General features: G+C 32.1%; 1 protein-coding gene across 2 annotated transcripts in view; it reads left to right on the top strand.

Moving 5' to 3' along the window:
* Positions 1 to 4,731: 4,731 nt before the first annotated feature.
* SCN2A (sodium voltage-gated channel alpha subunit 2) overlaps positions 4,732 to 20,364 on the top strand; it is a 155,451-nt gene continuing 139,818 nt past the window's right edge. For both annotated transcript variants that reach the window (XM_051986242.1, XM_051986246.1), the window contains exon 1: positions 4,732 to 4,964. The gene's annotated coding sequence lies outside the window, so the exon portion shown is untranslated. The remainder of the gene's footprint in view (positions 4,965 to 20,364) is intronic.

Raw genomic sequence — 20,364 nt, 5'->3', positions numbered from 1 at the left:
TTCAACTCCAGGCAATGTTACATGGCTATAATTTATAGATAAGCTATTTATATGCATTGATGAAGAGAATTTACATTCTGGCAATTTTCTATATCAATGATACCACAGTTTCTGACAAAAATAGTATGCAGTTGCAACTTTTAATCGTAGCTTTGTTTTTTTTTTCCCCTCATCCTTACATTTCAGTATAATTTATGTACAAAACAAAGATTAGTGAGCAACTTACATACTTTTACCTTTTGTAGTCAATATTTTTTCTAAGGTGACAAGATGAATGATAAATAATCAGTCCCTTGAGAACAAATAATCAGAGATTCAACTAATGAATTTAATCATAAGACTAGAAGCTGAATGGCTTAAAGTTAACATTGTCATTTCAAAGATAAGGAAATTGAGGTATTTTGAGAGATTAGGAAATTTGCCTCAGTCACATAGAACATTAAGAGGCAGAGCCAGAACACAGGACATCTGGCTCCAAGTCCAATCTACTTTCTACTATATTACATATAAATCCTAGTAATATATTAGTTTGGACATTAATGTATATCAGTGTATCGGGTTTAACTGCCTTCAGCAAACACATAGAGGACTTTGTATGCAATATTCTATAATCTGTCTGTACAGATTATAAAATTTTATGACACTTGTATGAGCTATTTTCTATAACAATAGCTTAATTATGGGGTTGGGAGCAAGTAGCTAAATCAAGAGAAAGTCAATCATCAAGTTGGACTTAAAAAGAATCACTTTCAAAGTGCTAATTAATTATTTAAAACTGGCAAACATATTTCAGAATGAGCTCATAGGATTTAGAGTTGGAAGGAACCATAACAATCTACTATTTGATCCTCTTCATTTCATGGATAATGAAGTCTGAAGTGATCAAGTGACCTTCCCCAACTCACATAGATTCAGAACTGGGTTTTTAAAGCCAGGACTCCTAGTCCACTGTACCACAACAATTTAATAAATGTTGCATTCAAGGGACTTCCATATTTTTACATAATATCTTAGTAGCATCTTTTCAATTATTTTATTTGAAATAACAGATTTTTTTAAAAAGTAAAACAGAAAAGGAATACAAAATAAAAGGGAACATTGTCATGTGCCCAACAGAACATCAGGAAGTTTTCAAAATATATAAGAAAAAATTACCAGATCAAGAAAGTATGTATATTAGTCGAAAAATTGTATTCATGAATGTCCACTTTTTCTTTACTTCCTTGTAAATTGTTCTTTTGTTCCCTGCTATATACCTTATTTAAATTATTCTTTTCCCCCCTTTCATCCCCACCCCCCAAGCAAGCTATAGTTAAGAAAAGATATATTTATATGTTTATATGTAGTTAGATAAATGTAACACACATATATATATATACATCTTTTCTATCCTTCCTGACTCTTTGCTTTAATACTGCTCTTTAACTTATCTTGTAATTACTTAAACATGAATTTGAAGAGAGAACAAAATAAAATCCTTTATGGAATTAGTATCCATAGTTTAGAATGTCCAGGGTGTCATATGAATTAGAAAAAGGAAAACAACATAAAAGCATTGAATTATTGAAAATTATACTAATCAAATTAGAATTTTGAGGACCAAAGATCTAAAAATCAGGAACAATTTGGTGCTAAATTCATCTCCATCATCAGCAGAATCAACATCACATATTTTTATAACATCTACGGTGTGTTTGGCCTACGCTTGATACATAGATGCATAGTTTCAGAAAAACCTAGGTAAACATATGAATTGATGCAAAGTGAAATGAGAAGAACCAAGAAAACATCGTACATAGTTACAGTCATATTGTAAAGGCTGAATAACTGAGTCTTAATTACTCTGATTTAAACAATGATTTACAACTCCAAAAACTTATGATGAAAAATGCTGTCCAAAGATAAAACTGATGAAGTCTGAATATAGATTATAGAATATTAAAGCATATTTTCCACTGTCTTTTTTTGTCTTTTCCACCAGCTTAGCTAGAAATTTTTTCATATAGCTTAGTAGAAATATGTTTTGCATGACTTCACATTTATAATGGGTATCATATTGCTTGCCTTCTTAATTGTGAGGGAAGAGCTGGAGGGAGACAATTTAGAACTCAATAAAAAAGAATATTAAAAACAAATATCATAAAAAAAATCAGACCCAACTACAATTCAGCACTGTTAAAAGGGTCACGAAAGTTTATTTTTGTGAAAATATTTTGAAAAGCATGCTGTATAATATGAATATGGGCTATTATTATGATAATTTTTAAATGGCAATTATACTAGTCCTAGACTAGGAGAAAGAAGATATGAATTCTTATACATACTGCCATAATATGTTCTTTGACCATAAGTAAATCACTGCATTTTCCTAGATTTAGGTTTATTTATTAATAAGTGTAGAATTTGGACTGGTCGATTACTAATAAAATGTAGAATTTGGATTGGTTGAATTTTAAAATATATATGTTGTGATTTTCTTGGTGGCAAAGAGAAAACATACTTAGGGATAAAATATAATGACTTTGGAGGAATTCTAAATATCTAATTTAACTAGGAAACACAACTGCAAAGAATTCATTCTAAATATTACTAAGAGAGTCATAGAAGTTTATGTTTTTTTTTTTTGTTTTTTTTTTTTTTGTTTTTGTATTAAGAGGCTGGTATTCAGCACCTTGGATAGAGTTTGTTTTCTAAAATCTTTTTTTTTTTTTACTTGTCTCAGAAAGAATGTTACTATGAGAACCTCTAGTTCATTTGCCCCAAGTTCTCCTTGATGATCCTCAATTTCTGGTCAATATTGTGATTTTAAATAATATCAATGCCTTGTTTATAATGAGAACTTAGCAAGTTTTTTTTTCCTTTATATAGACTGAAAATAAATTTGCCTTTTTGCCACCTTAAAAAAATCATAAAAGTTTCACAGTCTTTCTTGACAGCTCCAAAGGGATTCAAATTGTGGCAGTGATTTCTCATAGAAAACATACAATATGATACTATTCTTAAATAGTATTTAATTTTAAATATGTAATAACATTAAATAATAAATTTGTTTCCATTTGGATAGATTATAATGAATTAATTATTCTTTTTTTGTCTTGGATTTTAACAGATATTTCTCAATGGTTCTATTAGCTGTCTAACATAGATTCTGAAATAAGTAATCCTGTCCATTGTCCTCTCTCTCCCTGCCTCCCAACTTCTCTGGTAATAAAAAAGAGTCAATTTGATTTAGTGTATAACATAGTAGACTAGGAATCAAGATACCTTAATTGCAGATTTACTTGAGTCACAACAAGTTATGTCATCTTTAAACAAGTTATTTTGCCTTTGGAGGCCTTAGATACTTCACTGTAAAAAGAAGGGATTAGATTATCAATCAATCCAAAACCATTTTTGAGTACCTGCTATGTGCCAGGCACTGTGCTAAGAATTGGACTACTTGATCTTAAGGTTCCTTCTAACTGTAATATTGTAAAATTATCTAGTATCTATGAAAATTTTGAATAATTCAGGCCTAAGAAATTGGTATGCTCTTTTGTAAATTAAAAGTATCTCATAGGTGAGTCTCTATCCATTTTTTCATATCACATATAAAATTTGCAAGTGAATACATTAAAGTTTTAGTGATATTATAAACATTTTCCACTATATTTTTAAACATTATATACACTGCTCCTCAACTTGAATCTTACTCTGGTCTTTCACTGTCACATGGAAGTGACCTTTCATTGTGTCCTATAAGTAACAATCATTCTGGCAGCTACATACAACTTCTGACAAGTCTCAAATCAGGAAGACTATGAATGCAGACTGGCAGAGGACTGAAATCCTATTCTTCAAAGACTGGTAAGTTGTCCACTAAGTAATGCATTTTTCAGTCACAGTTAACTAAAAAAAGAGTATTTACTAAGGTGGAGAGAGATCCCAATCGCCATTGGTGGATGCAATCCCCACATCTATGAGATATGAGATTCTAAAACTATCGAACTATCTCCATCAATAAGCTTGTGTTTTAGGCACCTAGAATGTGCCAGGAACTGTGCTAAGTAATGGAGAAATAGTTCCCACAAACTATTAGAGAGAGTCAACATAGGGATATAAAATTATATACAAAATAAGCACAAGATAATTGGAGTTTGGGGAGGATCATATTAAGCATCTGGACTTTATTAGGACATGACTTGGACTGGGCTTTGACAGAAATTAGAGATCGGAAGAGGTGGAAGGAGGAAGAAGCGATTTCCAGGCATGGGGACTAGCCGGAGCAAAACCAAAGAAATAGAAAATGGAATGTGATAGATAAGTAGGAAAAGAGCGGGGATGGGAAGGGGTGGAAATGTGAGGTGTAAGGAGATTGATTTGTTTGTACCACCGCATGTAGGAAAGAGACTAATATATTAAAAAGCTGGAAAAGCATAATGTGCATATGTGCTTACTCCCCAAAGCAAATAATTATTGGATTTGTGTGTGTGTGTGTTTAAAGACAAATATATATGTGTGTGTGTGTGCATATATATATATATATGTATATATATACATATATATTATAATCCCCTACTCAAATTTTAAATTTTTAAATTTAATTAAAAAAAATAGGTAGTTCTAGAAAGAATCTCTCTTAGTCAGATGCTAATTAGGGACTTCTCTTCAATGGCCAGCAGATGGCGATAGCACGTAAGGTGCGGACTGGATTTTTTTTTTTTTTTTTTTTTAACACGCTGATTCCTAATAGCCGGCGGCTCCCATAGAGTGTCAGAACAGGAAGCTGAGGCAGAAGCAGGGACGATGCTGCAGAGGCCCCTTTGTTATTTTCCCCCTCCAGTGAGCCCGGAATGAATGTGTAAGCCTTTAGCATCTCCTCCGCTCAGAAATCTCAATAGCTGCATTGGAAAGGCGATAATCTTCCTTCCACCCACCTATGGATCCTGGCCTTTCTTGTGCTGAGACTTACGATTCTCTTCCAGGTAAGCCAGCATCATTAAAAAAAAAAATCTTAGTCTGTGTCTAATACATACATATATATATATGTGTGTGTGTATATATATATATATATATATATATATACATATACATATATATGTATGTATGTGTGTGTGTGTATATATATATATATATATATATATATATATATATATATATATCTTCCTTCTTCATAAGATGGCATTCCTGCATTTTTTTCTTGAGGCAGGAACGTTATTGTAGCTGGTCGGCATCACTTTATTAAAAAAAAAAAAAAGATATTTATATATATATTATTTCGCCCTCTCACGGCTGAAATTGGCTCTGAAATTGACATCCTGGCTTTTAATCTTTCACTTGCCTTACAGTTTTAAGAGGCCATCTGTGGCCGTATTTGTTTGCCTTCTGGAAGTAATGCATTAAAAAAAAAAAAAAACTGGTAAATTAATTGAGGCGATCTTTCTTACAAATGGAACATCGTCCCTGGAGGTTGTAGAGCAGGAGGGAGGCTGGTGAACATGGCAGTGGGGCTGCTGAAGGCGAGTGATGCACGGACGTGCAGTTTCTCTCCACCATCTTCAAGGCACATAGGGGGACCACACGGGTCAGAGGGCTTAAAAAGAATTTCTAGGCATAAAATTTAAGTGTTGACAGATTGGCTTTGTGTTTTGTATTGTTTGTTTCTTGAAAAATGAGTCATTTTCATCCTGGAAATGGATGAATTCTGTAAGGAATTAAAAAAAAAAAAAAAAACCTGGGGGATGATACAGCAGAAGCTGTCTCCTAGGGTGGTGGTGAGGATTAAACGAATAGAATTTATTCATGAAACCATCAGGTATCATGGAAATGCTCCGTCCTTTCTGTGGTTCTAGGTGGCTTGTGGGGTTAGGGCTCGGGCAATTTAAGACGTTGAGATTGAACAAGGTGCATCACATTTTGACATTCTTTTTTTGGTCACGTGATATTAGCTATGCTAAAGAGCAGAATGACTCAGTAGGTGGCGATTGCATACAACGCCCTGACTTCTCTTCATCTGGATTTTTTTTTTTTTTTTTGCTTTGAAAAATATGTTTTCTAGCTATCAAAAAAGATGAAAAAACAACATAGAACTACTGTTATTTCAAAGCCACCACCAAAGATTGCAGTATATAAAAGGTGGATGTGAAAAATATTTTATATTTTTTAATTAGGTTTCTAAAGATGCCTCACTGCCTTGTAAAGGCAAAAGTGGATGGGGGAGGGGTGATAGAGGAGAATTAGAACATTTCTAATTAAGGTATCCCTTCTCTATTTAATGTGTCAGTGATTACCAGATCTTTGAAGGAATGAATGAATTTTATAATGTAATCCTAGGCCCACTCATAAAAAGATTATTGTTAACCTTAAAAATATTTTATGCAGGTATGGCAGTTCATAGCATCACAGAATTTTGAAAGTGCAGAGACATCTGAAATCATTTAGTTTCACATCTTCATTTTACAAATGAGAAATCGGAGACCTAAAGAGAAAAGTGACCTGTCCCTGTCTACTTTAGTGGCAGGGCCAAATCTGAAATCGTGCTTACTTTTCATTCAGTTACATTCAACAAACATTTATTAAGTGCAAGATAGTAACTTATTTTACCTCTCACATGTGCCTGCTTGTATGGAGGTATGTGCCTAGAGGTTAATGTTAATTTTGTTTTATTTAGCATGTGTTCCTTCTTTTATATATACGGTGAATTCCTATTGAACTCTTTGTCAGTGGTTCTAAGAAGACAGGTTTGAGTCTTGGCAGTGCCACTTACCAATTGTGTCATTTTGGACAAATCAAGTAAATTCTGTGAGCATTACTTCATTTTAAATTGGGCCTATTTGCATTAAGTATTTCATAGGCTTTGAAAGGATAAAATGAGATATTGGATATATAAGGTGGATGGTGTCTATGTAGATTAGATATATCTCCATACTGGTTGTCTAAATGCAACTTGTGGGAAGGAATGAATGTGTATCTGGGATCTTGCTCTTCCCTCTTTAAAGGAAACTTTGTTTTCTTGCCTAGAAGGGGAGCAGGAAGAGAAGGCCATGAGGCCGTTATTCTAAGACAAAAGGTTGCCAGATCAGAGTTAGACCTATCTGCTTCCCTAAATTTTATCTCCTAAATTAATGATTTTTCCTTAAATTCAATCTACTTAAGCTTCTGTCTCTGAAAGTTTAACCCCTTTGCCATTGAATGCTATCTATATAGAAGACTATGACAAAATGAATAGTGAGCAGTCTTTTAGCCAAGAAAATAGATAGCAAATAGAAATACAAGAACTTATACATGTTAAAATGTATACAAATACATGTATATGAAAATGCAAAAAGTCAACAAAGTCTCCTACTGGGATCAAGATATCTTAGTTCAATCAAAAGAGAAGTGATCAATAACAATTTCCAAGGAGAAATTCTCCAAAGTCTTTAGAGAGGAAAGTTGGAAATCAGAACTATTTTAGGAGCTGGCTTTCACTTACATGTCTGTCTTCCAAAATCTGTTTTCTCTTCTCCCAATCTCTCCCTAAAGAGAGTACTATATGTACTCTCTCAAAGCAAGAAGGAAGAAAAAATGGCTCCTCTCTCAAGCTCTCATGCCAATTCTTCCTCTTAGGCAGGCAGACAGCATTGAGTTATCTCATTCTTTCTACCAATGAAGAGAATCATATGTGAATTCTCCAGTACTGAACCTCGGATACTATATGAAGTATTTCATAACCACAAAGCATCAAAAAATGAAAATTGTTATTATTTACAGTATCAATAAAATGGATGTTCATATGGTGATTATAATCACTGCAATCATGTTGCCATGATTGTATATATAATTGTTTCTGGACCTGTGATTTAATAGTTAATGGGAATTCCTGGTGAGGAAGCAAGGCAAATCAGCACCTTCATTGCAATTTAGAGTCTCATGAAGTTGCTTCTGGTGTGGAGGAGAGTCAGTTGGCTTAGGTTTCAGGAACCCCTTTCCAGAACTAAATATGATCTTAAAAGAGAGCTTAGGTGACATATCCATGATCACATAGCTTGTAAGTGCTATAGATAATATCTAGCCAAGGTCTTTCTCAATTCCCAAGTATTACACCACAAAACTATTATGAAATCACTAAGGTTTCCAGAACACAGAAATCATTAACTATGAAGATAATCATACTAACTATGGGATACATGACTCCCTGGGTCTTCATCTGCCCTTATTAGAAGAAGTTAATGCATCCTTCTGAGACTTTAATTTATTTGTGAAACCTGGACAGATTCTTGATCACAAACTCATAATTCATAACAGACAATAAGAACAATGAGAATAAGCATCTCTATATCTCTCTTCTACAGACCATTCTAATGAAAACACCTCATGATTTAGAATTAACCTCTTTATTGCTTCTTTTTGTTTTTAATGGTATGCCTGCTCTTGTGTTTAAAGGGATTAAGACTCATTTCTTAGCAGAGAAAGCAAAAAGTAGAAAACCTAACAGATAGAAGCCTAGTTATAGAGAACCCCAAAAAGATCTGTATTCAAAATCTTAGCTTTTTATATCATGAACTTTCAGTGACTCAAGGAATTCTATGACTATAAATTAGAGATAAGTCACTATTCTGCAATGGTAAAGGGTGTTTCCACACTGAGAGTTTCTGATACTGATAAAAATTATAGATCTAAATCAAAATTAAACAAATGGACAAAACCAAAACAAAATTTAATCATTTATGAGATAAAATATCTCTTTGGTCATACCAATTTGTTCCTTAGAAAAAACAAATACATCATCTAATGCCATCTTCCAAGAAACCTAAATGAATTTCTGTAATATACAGCTAGTAAATATACTTCAACCCAGATTATAGCTTGTCATATTATTTTTTAACTTATAAAATTATAAGTTTTCATGCAATATTTTCATATATATTCTTACAAGCATTAATTTTCTATTTAAAGTGTTCTTGGAAAAAAGATATCATTTGAAATCTACAATGAATTAAATCAGCATATTTCTGTTGCATATAATACTTAGTCTCTTGATTGTTTAAGCAGTGATTGGCCCAAGTGTGATTTAATTATTCAAGACTTTTGCTTCTTTCCCATATTCTCATTAGCACTTTTACCATGATTATGTAGAAAAAAAAAAGAAAAGAAAATCCCCTCAAAAGTTTTCTCTCATTTTTTGCAATAATTTTTGTGATTTTTCCCAAGCATCATTCTCCACTGTCTTTTACAATTAACTTTTCTAGACTGTCAAGAGCTCTTCATTTACCCAATGAATGGATATCTATTCATTGGTATCTTTGCCAATTCTATGTATATTTAATTGAATTAAATTTAATTTCCTTAACCTAGGAATTATTTTACTCAGTTTTGGAATACTACCCTGGAGCTGAGTTGCACTTATTAGTAATTAAGTATGTAAAAATTCACAGAAACTCATAACATATTTCACTTGCTATCCAGTTTTCCACAAGGACACTCAGATTCATTCAACATAGACATTTTGCCAAAATTATCTTTCCCCTTTTTTATTTTTCTCTATTCATCTTCTTATTCTCAGAATAATAATCAAGTGATTACTACCATTATTTTTAGAAATGGAGGGCCTTATGAGTTTTTATTTAATAAATTTCTACTTATGTTTCCTTTTTACATGCATTATAAATTTCTATTTATAAATTCTGTGACTGCATAGATCGAGTTCTTAACCTGAGATTAGTATGGTTTTTTTTTAAAGTTCATGCTATTTTAGTATAAATGTTTTCTTGTGTAATTGTTTATGCTTTATTGTATGTATTTAAAAACATTTTTCTGAGAATATATCAATAGGTTTCACCTGACTGCCAAAGAGATCCATGATTCAAAGAAAGGAAATTAGGCAGCTATGTTGAGGATCCATCTCAGGGGTGAAAGGTCAGGTACAAGGAGAATAATTAGGAGATTAGTGCAACAGTCCTAGAAAAAGGTGATGAATTTTAAGTTAAAGTGGCAACAAGTCCTGAGAGAAAGAGATGAGTCTAAGAGTTGTTGTGGACATAGAATTGACAAGACTTTCCAACTAATTGGATTCATCAGTGAAAGTGAAGTGAGAAAGAAGAAACAGAGAAAATGAGGGAAATTGAGACAGTGAAGATCAATGAAAATTCTCAGACTGTGAATTTGGGTAACTGAGAGGTGGTCTTTTTACATCTGGTCCCATTCAACAAATAAATCTAGTTATTTCTAGTGAGGAGAGAGAGTAGGGTTAGATGTGGTGATAGGAGAGCTGGATTGACTTCTAGAAATCCTAGACAAAACTGAAAGGAACAAAATTTGTTTTTGACACAGCCACTCCCCTGCTGTTACTTCTTACATCTCTTTTTTTTTTTCCCTACTCCATCTCAGGGATTCATAGCAACTTCTGATCAATGTTTAATCTACTTAACTGAGAGAAAATCTTGTCTTTCATAAAATTACTGGATTCAGTGATATAACTTGGAATCAAAATTGCCCTTCCCCAAAATATCCCATGTTTTAAGAGTACAATTGTGTGTTAAATACCAGTCTGTATTCTCAATGACTCGATCAGAATTTATTTGTAACTAGCACTAGGTCTATGATTCTGCATGCCTTTAGAAGTGTAGTTAACTAATCTTTTGTGCTTTCTTTTAGATTTTTGAAGTTTATAGGTTGTAATTGTTAACACTAAAAAGATTATGTAAATGGAGCACCCACATTTGAATTTCTTATCATGTGGTCCACAATTGAACAAAAAAATTGGATGCCCTTGCTCTAACAACTTTGTTATGTGAAGTGAGGAAAGTAAAATTTCTCTAATATTTTTGTTTGTTATTATGCTGTGCCTTTGTAATTAGTATGGAATGAAAATTGGTGGGGTTATTAGAGAACAATCCTTTTGTATTCCAACTCTTGAAATTTCTTTGTGAAGGATTTGTGAGTTGTATGTGTGTGTGTGTGTGAGTGTGAGTGTATACGTGTTTGTGGTTTTTAATATGAAACAGTTTAAGTTGATTGTCAAGGGATTTAGTGTAGCTGTTGATTTTGAAGTAAAAGATCTGACTCAGATTTGATTCCATTAATAAATATCAGTTAAGTGCCTCTATAATTAGAGATTACACCAGGTATTATGGGGATCAGAAAAGAGAAAATCAGAGAACAAAGATGCCAAATTTTAAATTCTCTTTTCAATGGGGAAATGAGTAGAGATGGGAGACATACCTGTGGTTTTATCTGTGTAGGGAACTCTTGGTGAGCTAATTTTTTGTGCAACACAGATCAGCTACAGTTCTAAAACTTATACTCTTTAGACTTCTATTGCTGTGTGGTTACAAAAGGACAACATCCATCTCTTTACATAGTTTTTTCCCACTTTTTAAAAAGGAAACAGTACATAGTCTTGCTTCCAGCTTCTTCATTCATGACTAACTTTCTTATTTTTAAAAAGTAACACAAAGAGAGCACACCAGTATTTTTTATTTCCAAAAAAACTAATCAGAATAGGAATTTTTAAGTTCTTCATAAAGAGTAACTACTTTATGGTAATCTGATTAAATGGATACTTGAAAAACCAAAGAAGCCATCATTTGATAGTATTATTAGAAATGTTTTCTACACTTTATTTAAGAATACAACTCCTATCTATAGTATATATCTTGTAATTTTTTTTGGTATGATCTTTAATATTAAGTTCATATGTTCATTTAGAATTTATTGTGGAATTTAGAGTAGGATGTTGGTCTAAGTTTGATTTCTTCCAGATTGCTTTTCAGTTTTCTCAACATTTTTCAAAAGAAATAAGGAGTTATTTCCAAACAACTTACATTTTTTAGTTTACTAAATATTATATAATAAATTGTTTCTGACTTTCTCTTATTTAAATCTGTTCCATTGAACTATTTTTCTATTTTTTAAATAATACCAAATGGTTGTGATACTGCTGCTTTATAATATGAGATATAGAAGTGCAAAATCCTTTATCAAAATCCTTTATGTAATTTTTCTATCAAGTTTTGTAAAGTATTATTTTGATAGCTTAAAACTATAAATTAATGTTGGTGGTATTGTCATTTTTATTATATTGCCACAGGCCCACCTGAGAGCACTGAATATTCTTACAATTAAATAAATTGTTCTTTATTTCTCTAAGGGATATTTTGTATTTGAATCTATATAAGCATTTTGTGTGATTTCTTAGATTGATTCTCACATTATGCTTCATTTTGAATGATATTTTCTTTACAATTACTGCTTCTTGGCTTTTATTCTTGTTATATAAAAATGTTGATTTAGGGGAATGAGAATTTAGTTATTGTGTAACCTGCAATCTTGCTGAAGTTATTATCTAAAATAATTCTCTAGAATTTTCTGTCTAATTCATCGTATTGAGAAATAGGTAAAGCCATCAAATACAAAGTGGTTTAATTTATTTTAACCTATCTTTATGCCTTAAATTTCTTATCTTACTGATATTGCTAGTATTTATAGAACTATACCAAATAATAGTGGGGAGAATGAGCATCTTTGCTTTACTCCTATATTTATTGGGAAAACTTCTAGTGTATCCCCATTGCTTATAGGTTGGTACTCTTTATTATATTAAAACAAAGGTCTCTATATGCCTATTGTTTTTTTTTATTGTTTGTTAAGGTTAAGGTTTTTTTAATGCATAAATAAGTATTGTATTTTTGAAGACTTTTTCTTCATCTATTTTTTGTTGTTATTGTTGTTCTTTTCTTTTTTTATTAAAGTTTTTTTTTAATTTTCAAAACATATGAATGTATAATTTTCAACATTAACCCTTGCAAAACCTTGTATTCCAATTTTCCCTACTTCTCCCACCCCCTCACCTAGGGGACAAGTAATCCAATATATGTTAAACATAGTAAAAATATGTTAAATCCAATATATGTGTACATATTTATAAAATTATCTTGCTGCACAAGAAAAAGAAAATCAAAAAGGAAAAAATGAGGAAGAAAATAAAATGCAAGCAAATAACAACAAAAAGAGTGAAAATGCTATGTTGTAATTCACACTCATTTCCCAGGTGTAGTTGACTCTCTTCATTACTGAACAATAGGAACTAGTCTGAATCATCTCATTGTTGAAAAGAACCATAGCCATCAGAATTGATAATCGTATAATTTGTTACTGTGTATAATGATCTCCTGGTTCTGCTCATTTCACTTAGCATCAATTCATGTAAATCTCTCCAGACCTCTCTGAAATCATCTTGTTGGTCATTTCTTATAGAATAATATTATTCCATAACATTCATATACCATAACTTATTCAGCCATTCTTCAAATGATGGGCATCCACTCAGTTTCCAGTTTCTTGCCACTACAAAGAGGGCTTCTACAAACATTTTTGCACGTGTGAGTCTCTTTCCCTTCTTTAAGATCTCTTTGAGGTATAAGCCCAGTAGAGACACTGCTGGATCAAAAGGTATGCACAGTTTGATAACTTTTTGAGTATAGTTCCAAATTGCTCTCCAGAATGGCTGGATCCATTCACAGTTCCACCAACAATGTATCAGTGTCCCAGTTTTCCCATATCCCCTCCAACATTTCGTCCTTGTCTTTTCCTATTATCTTAGCCAATCTGAAAGATGTGCATTGGTACCTTATAATTGTCTTAATTTGTATTTCTCTGATCAATAGTGATTTAGAACACCTTTTCATATGACTAGAAATGATTTTAATTTCTTCATCTGAAAATTGTCTGTTCATATCCTTTGACCATTTATCAATTGGAGAATGGCTTAAATTCTTATAAATTTGAGTCAATTCTCTCTATATTTTAGAAATGAGGCTTTTATCAGAACCTTTTAATATAAAAATATTTTCCCAGTTTGATGCTTCCCTTTTTCCTCATCTATTGAGAAAAGCATATGGTTTTAGAAGAGTCTTTTTAAAAACATGATTAATTATTTTGATCATTTTCCTAAAGATGGATTGTCTCTACATCCCAAGTAGAAATGCAACTTGGTCACAATGAATCATTCTATAGATGTGTTAAATGTATTTTATTTCAAAATTTTTAATTGACATACATTGATTATATTGGTATACAGTTCTTTTTTTCTTAATTCTTTCCATGTCTGGGTTTTACAACAATATTTTTCTCCTAAAATGAATGTGACGGAGTACTTTTTTTCAATTACTAAGAATAATAATTTCTTATTAAAATTATTTTTAATAATTTTTTTTGGTTTGTGTCTCTTTTGCTGAGGCAATTGGGGTTAAATGACTTGCCCAGAGCCACATAGCTAGGAAGTGTTAAGAGTCCGAGGCCATATTTGAACTCATATCCTTCTAACTTCAGAGCTAGTGCTCTATCCACTGCACCAACTAGCTGACTCTACTGCTAATTTTTTTTTTTAAAGTTTGATGAAATTCTCCTATGAATCCACCAGGAACAAAATTATTCCCAACACTACCCATTTCCTTTTTAGTTAATTGTCTTTCCCCAAATGAGTTTGGATTATCCATCACTTTTATTTGGTTTTCTGTTAATTTGACATTTTATATTTTTTGAATATAAAGGATATTTTAAGTAATCAGTTTTATTAGTATATATCTGTATTTAATAGGTTCTGATCATTTTTTAAAATGTCTTACAGGTTTTTGTGGTTTCACTTGGTTAATTTGCTATTTTGTTGATTTGATTTTCTACTCTTTTCTTTTTGGTCAAGCTGAGTAAAGCTTTATCACATTTTTAAAAGAACCAATTTTTAGTTTTATTGATAATTTTAAAGTCTTTTTCATTTACTGCTTATTCCTCTACTTTTGTGCATATTTTAGGTTTATTTGTTGTCTTTCTAATTCTCTTAAATATACATTCCATTCCATCCAATACTGTTCTATTGTGTTAATTTGTATTTTAGGGCTATAATTTGCCCCCTAAGAGTTGCTTTAGTTTTATCAATGAAATTTTGTCATGTTGTTTTATCATTAGAATTTTCTTTTGCAAAATTACAGTTTCTATGATGTATTCTTTTACCCATTGATTACATAGGATTTCATTACTAATTTTATAATTGGATCTGTGTCACTAAAAAGACATGTTACTATTCCATGTATTTGCAATATATCTGTGCCCTTAAAATGATCTTTTTTGGGGCAAAATTTCACTGGTTCTGAGAATACACATATTCTTTAGCAGTTCTATTTAGAAGACATAAGATATGAATTCTACGTTCTCTAAAAATTGTTTATTCTATAATTTTCCATTTGTTCATCTTTCTATTTATCCAACATTGAGAGGCATATTAAATGCTATGTGGCTAAAGTAATTCTATTGTTTATGATTTATCATTCAAATAATTTTCTCTTTATGAACTTAGATGCTAAAATATGTGTAACAATTTAATATTGTTATTGATTTGTTATTTATAGTTCCTTTCAGCATATTATTGCTTATTCCTTTATTTTTTATTTAAGATTTATTTTATTTGAAAAACAGAGTAAGAAAAAAAGAAAAACAGAAAAATACAAAAGAAAATAAAGTAAAAACAAAAGAAAAAAAGTCCATTTTTTTCTTTACATTCTTGTAAATTGTTCTTTGAATAAGATGCTGTGTATCTTATTTATTTTATTCTTTTTCCTCCTTTCATCCACCCCACTACTCCCAAGCAAGCTACAGTTAAGAAAAGATGTATTTATATATACATATATAGACACACTCATACCCACATACACTCTCCCCCCCACACACACACACACAAGTCTTTCCTATCTCTGCTGTCTCTTTAATTAAATTCTGTTCTATAACTTGCCTTGCTTAAGTTAAGTTCCATACTTAACCTCCTCTCACCCAAGGATCCTTCCCTTGTTTCTTCACTCACCCTTTGCTTCCATATCCTCTCAGTGGTCTATTCACAGCACCACTTAGCTGTACTCCCCTCTAGATTTTTAGAGGGTGCTGATCCCTTCATAGTATATATATATATATATATATATATAGTGTTGCCTATTGAACTCATTCCCAATGGAAGTAGATTTTCAGAACTACAAGCCCTCTACTCCCCCAATGTCTGTGTCTATTCTTCCTTTGCATATCATTTGTCTAACCTGATTACTGTTTTCACCTTAACTCTGTCAATCTTTCTTTTGAACTACCCTGTTGTTGAAGTGACTCTTAAACATATAGTATACATTTTTCCATGTTAAAAAAACTTAAACAATTTGTCCATGTTTAAACAGTTTGTCCATATTAAGTTCCTTGAAATTGACTCTTACAAGTTAAATTTTCTATTAAGTTTGGGTTTGGTTGATAAAAAATCCTGAAAATCTGCAAGTTCATTGAATGCAAGTTTATTTTTTTCTCATCCAAAATTATAGATAATTCTATAGAATGTGTTATATATATATATATAATGTTTTTGCCCATAAGCCTAGTTCTTGTGATTCCAGATCCTGTGGTCTTTTATTGTAGCTGTTGATAAATCTTATCTCACCTCATATTCTATCACCCCACATCAATTTTCTTGGATCATTTCCTGCAATTGTGTCAAGGTTCCCTTTTTGATCACAACTTTCCGGCAGTCCAATTATTCTTATGTTTTCTCTAGTTCTGTTCTCCAGATCTGTTGTTTTCTTATAAGATGTTTCACATTCTGTTCTATTTCTCATTCTTTATAATCTGTTTTGTTATTTCTTGGTCTCTCACAGCTTCACTGTCTTACTTATGCCCAATTCTAATTTTCAAAGAATTTTTTTCATCTTTGAGGCCTTGTATTTCCTTTTCTATTAGGTTAACTTTTTAAAAATAAGCTTGTTTTTCTTAGATTTTATTTATTTATTTGTTAGTTTTTTTTCTCAATATCTCTCATTTGGTTTTTGAATTATTTTTTGAATTCTTTTCTTTTTTGAGTTCTATAAATTCTCTCTGGGAAGGGAGCCATTTTCACATTACTCTTTGGGGTAGAAGCTTTTTTTTTTTTTTTTAAACTAAAATGTTCTCCCTGAAGATGAATTCGTTTTCCCTGTTCCCATAATATGTTGCAATGGTGGGATTCCTTCTTCTTTGCCAGTTTATTTTTTTTTTTAATAAGAGGTGTGTAAGTGTAAGGTGTGTAGTGTAAAATGGGGAGATGGTTCCTCAAGTTTTCCCTTCAACTTTCCACTCTGACCAAGAACCCAAAACCAAGAGTTCCACCTTTCTGCAAATGCCCACAGCCAGCAGTATCCCTGCCTCACTGTCCTGCACTCAATGGGTACTGGTTCCTTCTCACCCAGGATTACTTCTCAGCAACACAGCTGGGGTTGGTGCTCTTAATCAGCCAAGGTTCACTCACTCTTCACTAACTCAAACCCCAACTCAACAAACAGTCCGGGAGGTCAAAGTCTCTGTGGTTCCTGCTGAAGCTCCAGCCACTCCCAGCTAGCCTGGAGAGATTCCCCCTTATTGTTTCTGTGGAGCTAACCTGGAAGTATTTGTACTTCAGACAGGTTAATCCCCAGCCCACTGTCTTTTTTCAGATCTTCTTGGGTTATATCTGGAAGACCCCAGTTCTACCCCAAATCTTTTTGATTTTTCATGAGTCTATGTTCTCTCTGAGATGCAAATTTGTTCTATTTGGGCGGGGGGGGGGGGGGGGAATCTGAAGTACTTGAAATTTGCCAACCTACTCTGCCATCTTCCCAGAATCCTGGGCCTTATATTTTTTAAGGTTAATTTTTTTGATAGCATAATTGTTAGCTCCTGCTTTTCTGGATTCAATTGATGAATAGTAAATTTTGTTCTATTCCCTCATTTTTGTTTTGTGTATATTCTTGGTTTTAGTTGTGTTTTTTCTAAGCAACAGATTGGGGGGTTTGTTTCTTATATGACTGGTCATTTTTTGCATTTTGTTGGATTGTTGAATCTATATAACAAAGACATATATGTAGATGTGTACAATAAATTAATACATATGTACATATATAGGTATATATATTTCCTCCATTTGTCTTTAATAATTTTTCTGGATTATGATTTTTTTTTCCTTTTCTATAAAGACAGTACTTTGTCTTCTGTTTTCTAAAAATCTGAAGAAATTCTCCTGTGAATTGATCAGGATAAGAAGTTCTACCATTACCCATTTCCTTTCTAGTTAATTTTTCCCTTGAGTACAGAATATCCAAGATTTTTGTTTAGCCTTCTGTTAATTTGGACATTTTATATGTTTGAAACATAATTATATATTATCTTTATATAATGTATTTATATTTTATTTATTTGCTTCTGAGTGTTTAGGAAAACTAGCACCTGGTTTGAGGGCTTGCAGAGCTCTTTTCAGGGTTGTTTACCTATCCCTGATATCTACCTGATTCACCCAACTCTTGCCTAAAGCTCCAAGAAACTGTGGCTTAGTCAATGGCTACAACCAGATAAGTCATCTTGAGAGATGGGATAAACCAGATAAGTGAGAGGCTTTAAATAGGTTGGTATTTCCCTCATACTTATTATTCCTTATTTAGTCTCTTATCTCTTCATGGAAATTAAGTTTTTATGGTACTCATTTTGATTTCCCTCTTTAAACAGTGTCTATATTATTGCTGTGTAGATCTTGCCCCCCAGCCTGTTGCACTTGACTCTTAAAAATACCAATTTCACCTGAAGATGAAAGAGAGGATATTGCCCTATGGTAGAATTTCTCCTATGTCCCTGATTGTGTAATTTTCAATAAATAATTACTTTGTTCATCTGCCTTGAAATCTTCTCCCTGCATGTATTCCTTACCCTTCTGGAAGTCAATTCTCCCAGGAACTATAATTCTCTTTGGCCTAAGACAAGGACAAGGTAGTTCTTTTCATGGAAGCATATCACTCTCTTAGAGGTAGTAATCTCTAAGCACCAAATCCTAACAAAGTATACTTATCATAAGATTTATGTCTTCAGCATAGTCTCTTCCCCCATGGGGATCTTTTAGTGAGACTCCCTCCCATTACTAAATTGAGATGTTCTGTTTTCTTTCTTCCTGTTTCATTTCCATTATTTGCTATCTCCCCCTTTGTCTTATAGGGCTTCTTCCTCCTGAGAGACTATGAGAGTTATTTTCCCATTAAGTTTTTTCATTGACTTGATTAAGATATTTCATACATACCCCTTTATATTCTTTCTTCCCTGTCCCTTTTTATGGGCCTTTTTATTCTGCAGTTTCGTCTATCAAAATACGTTGATTCACTTAAAAGCTAGCATATTTGTTGTTCCACCATCATCAGTTCTTCAGTATAAATTCCACTTGCACCCTTGTCTTTGTGTGCTTTTAGAAAGAAGCTTCTTAATGATCCTTCTGATTTTATTCTGGTTTTGTTTAACTTTTTCATATTATAGAGTTTCCCATCCTCTTTTTTTCTGGCTTAACATATTTTGCTACTTGTCTCTTCCTTAGTTACTTTATTTCATTATTTTTGCTCTCTGCCATGCTCTCAAAGCAAATAATCTGTTCATTTAATTCTGATTTTCTTCCTTTTTCAGTGATTATTAGGCTCTGTTTTTCAAGGTCTGTCACCTTTGGTTTCATCTTAAGCTACTTTGCATAATTTCTTCCTTTCTGAAGTTTTTGGTGGGTATAGGGTAGTCATGTCATTTAGTTTCCTTTCCTCTATATTTGAATGTCTTTCTCCTGGAATATGTTGCTAGCTATTGGAAATGCAAAATTTAGCCACCATGTATCTTAGAGTTTGTGACATGGGATCTTTTTTTATTCCTCATGGAAATGATCTGTGGATTCTTTTAATCAGATTTTATTTTCTATGTTCAGAAGTTCTGGATAGTTTTCTTGTATTTTTTTTTTCTTTGTCTGTAATTTTTTCATTAGGTATTTAGGTTTTTTAACTTGTGTTCTTCTGGAAGATCTTTAATCCTTAATCTGCCTATCTGCCTATGCATCCTATCTTCAAAATCAGTATATTTGTCTTCATAAGGATAATATGTCAGGGTATGACTAGCTTATATTCTTAGCCTCTGATGTGAAAAAGGAAGATTTTAAAGTATCATATTTCATCTTTAATAAGATTTTAAAGTTGGATAATGAATTCTGGAACCAAGAATTTATGATTAAAATCCACATAATTAAAAGTAAAACTGGTTCTTATATCTCTGTAGCTTTCATTCATTAATATTGCCCTCTTTATCTAATTGTCAATTCTGCCTTATACTGTGGAAATACAGAATTAGGATGATGGTAATTCTATAGGGTACAAGTAAGCAGTTTTAGATATTTCAGGTATATTTGTATTAAATCCCTGAGTCAAAACTTTTATTTTTACAATAATAAATTTACTAATAAAATAATTAAGAAAACATTTTTCCAATTCCTCCATTTTAAACTCTATGGATGTTTTTTTTTCCAATTTGTTCATCATAAAGTTGAAGAAAATAGTTTCTAAATCAAGGAGCACCATAATTATT

The sequence above is a fragment of the Antechinus flavipes genome, chromosome 3 (genome assembly GCF_016432865.1).
Source record: "Antechinus flavipes isolate AdamAnt ecotype Samford, QLD, Australia chromosome 3, AdamAnt_v2, whole genome shotgun sequence".
NCBI classification, from domain to species: Eukaryota; Metazoa; Chordata; class Mammalia; order Dasyuromorphia; family Dasyuridae; genus Antechinus; species Antechinus flavipes.
This window is presented reverse-complemented; position numbering and strand designations above follow the sequence as displayed.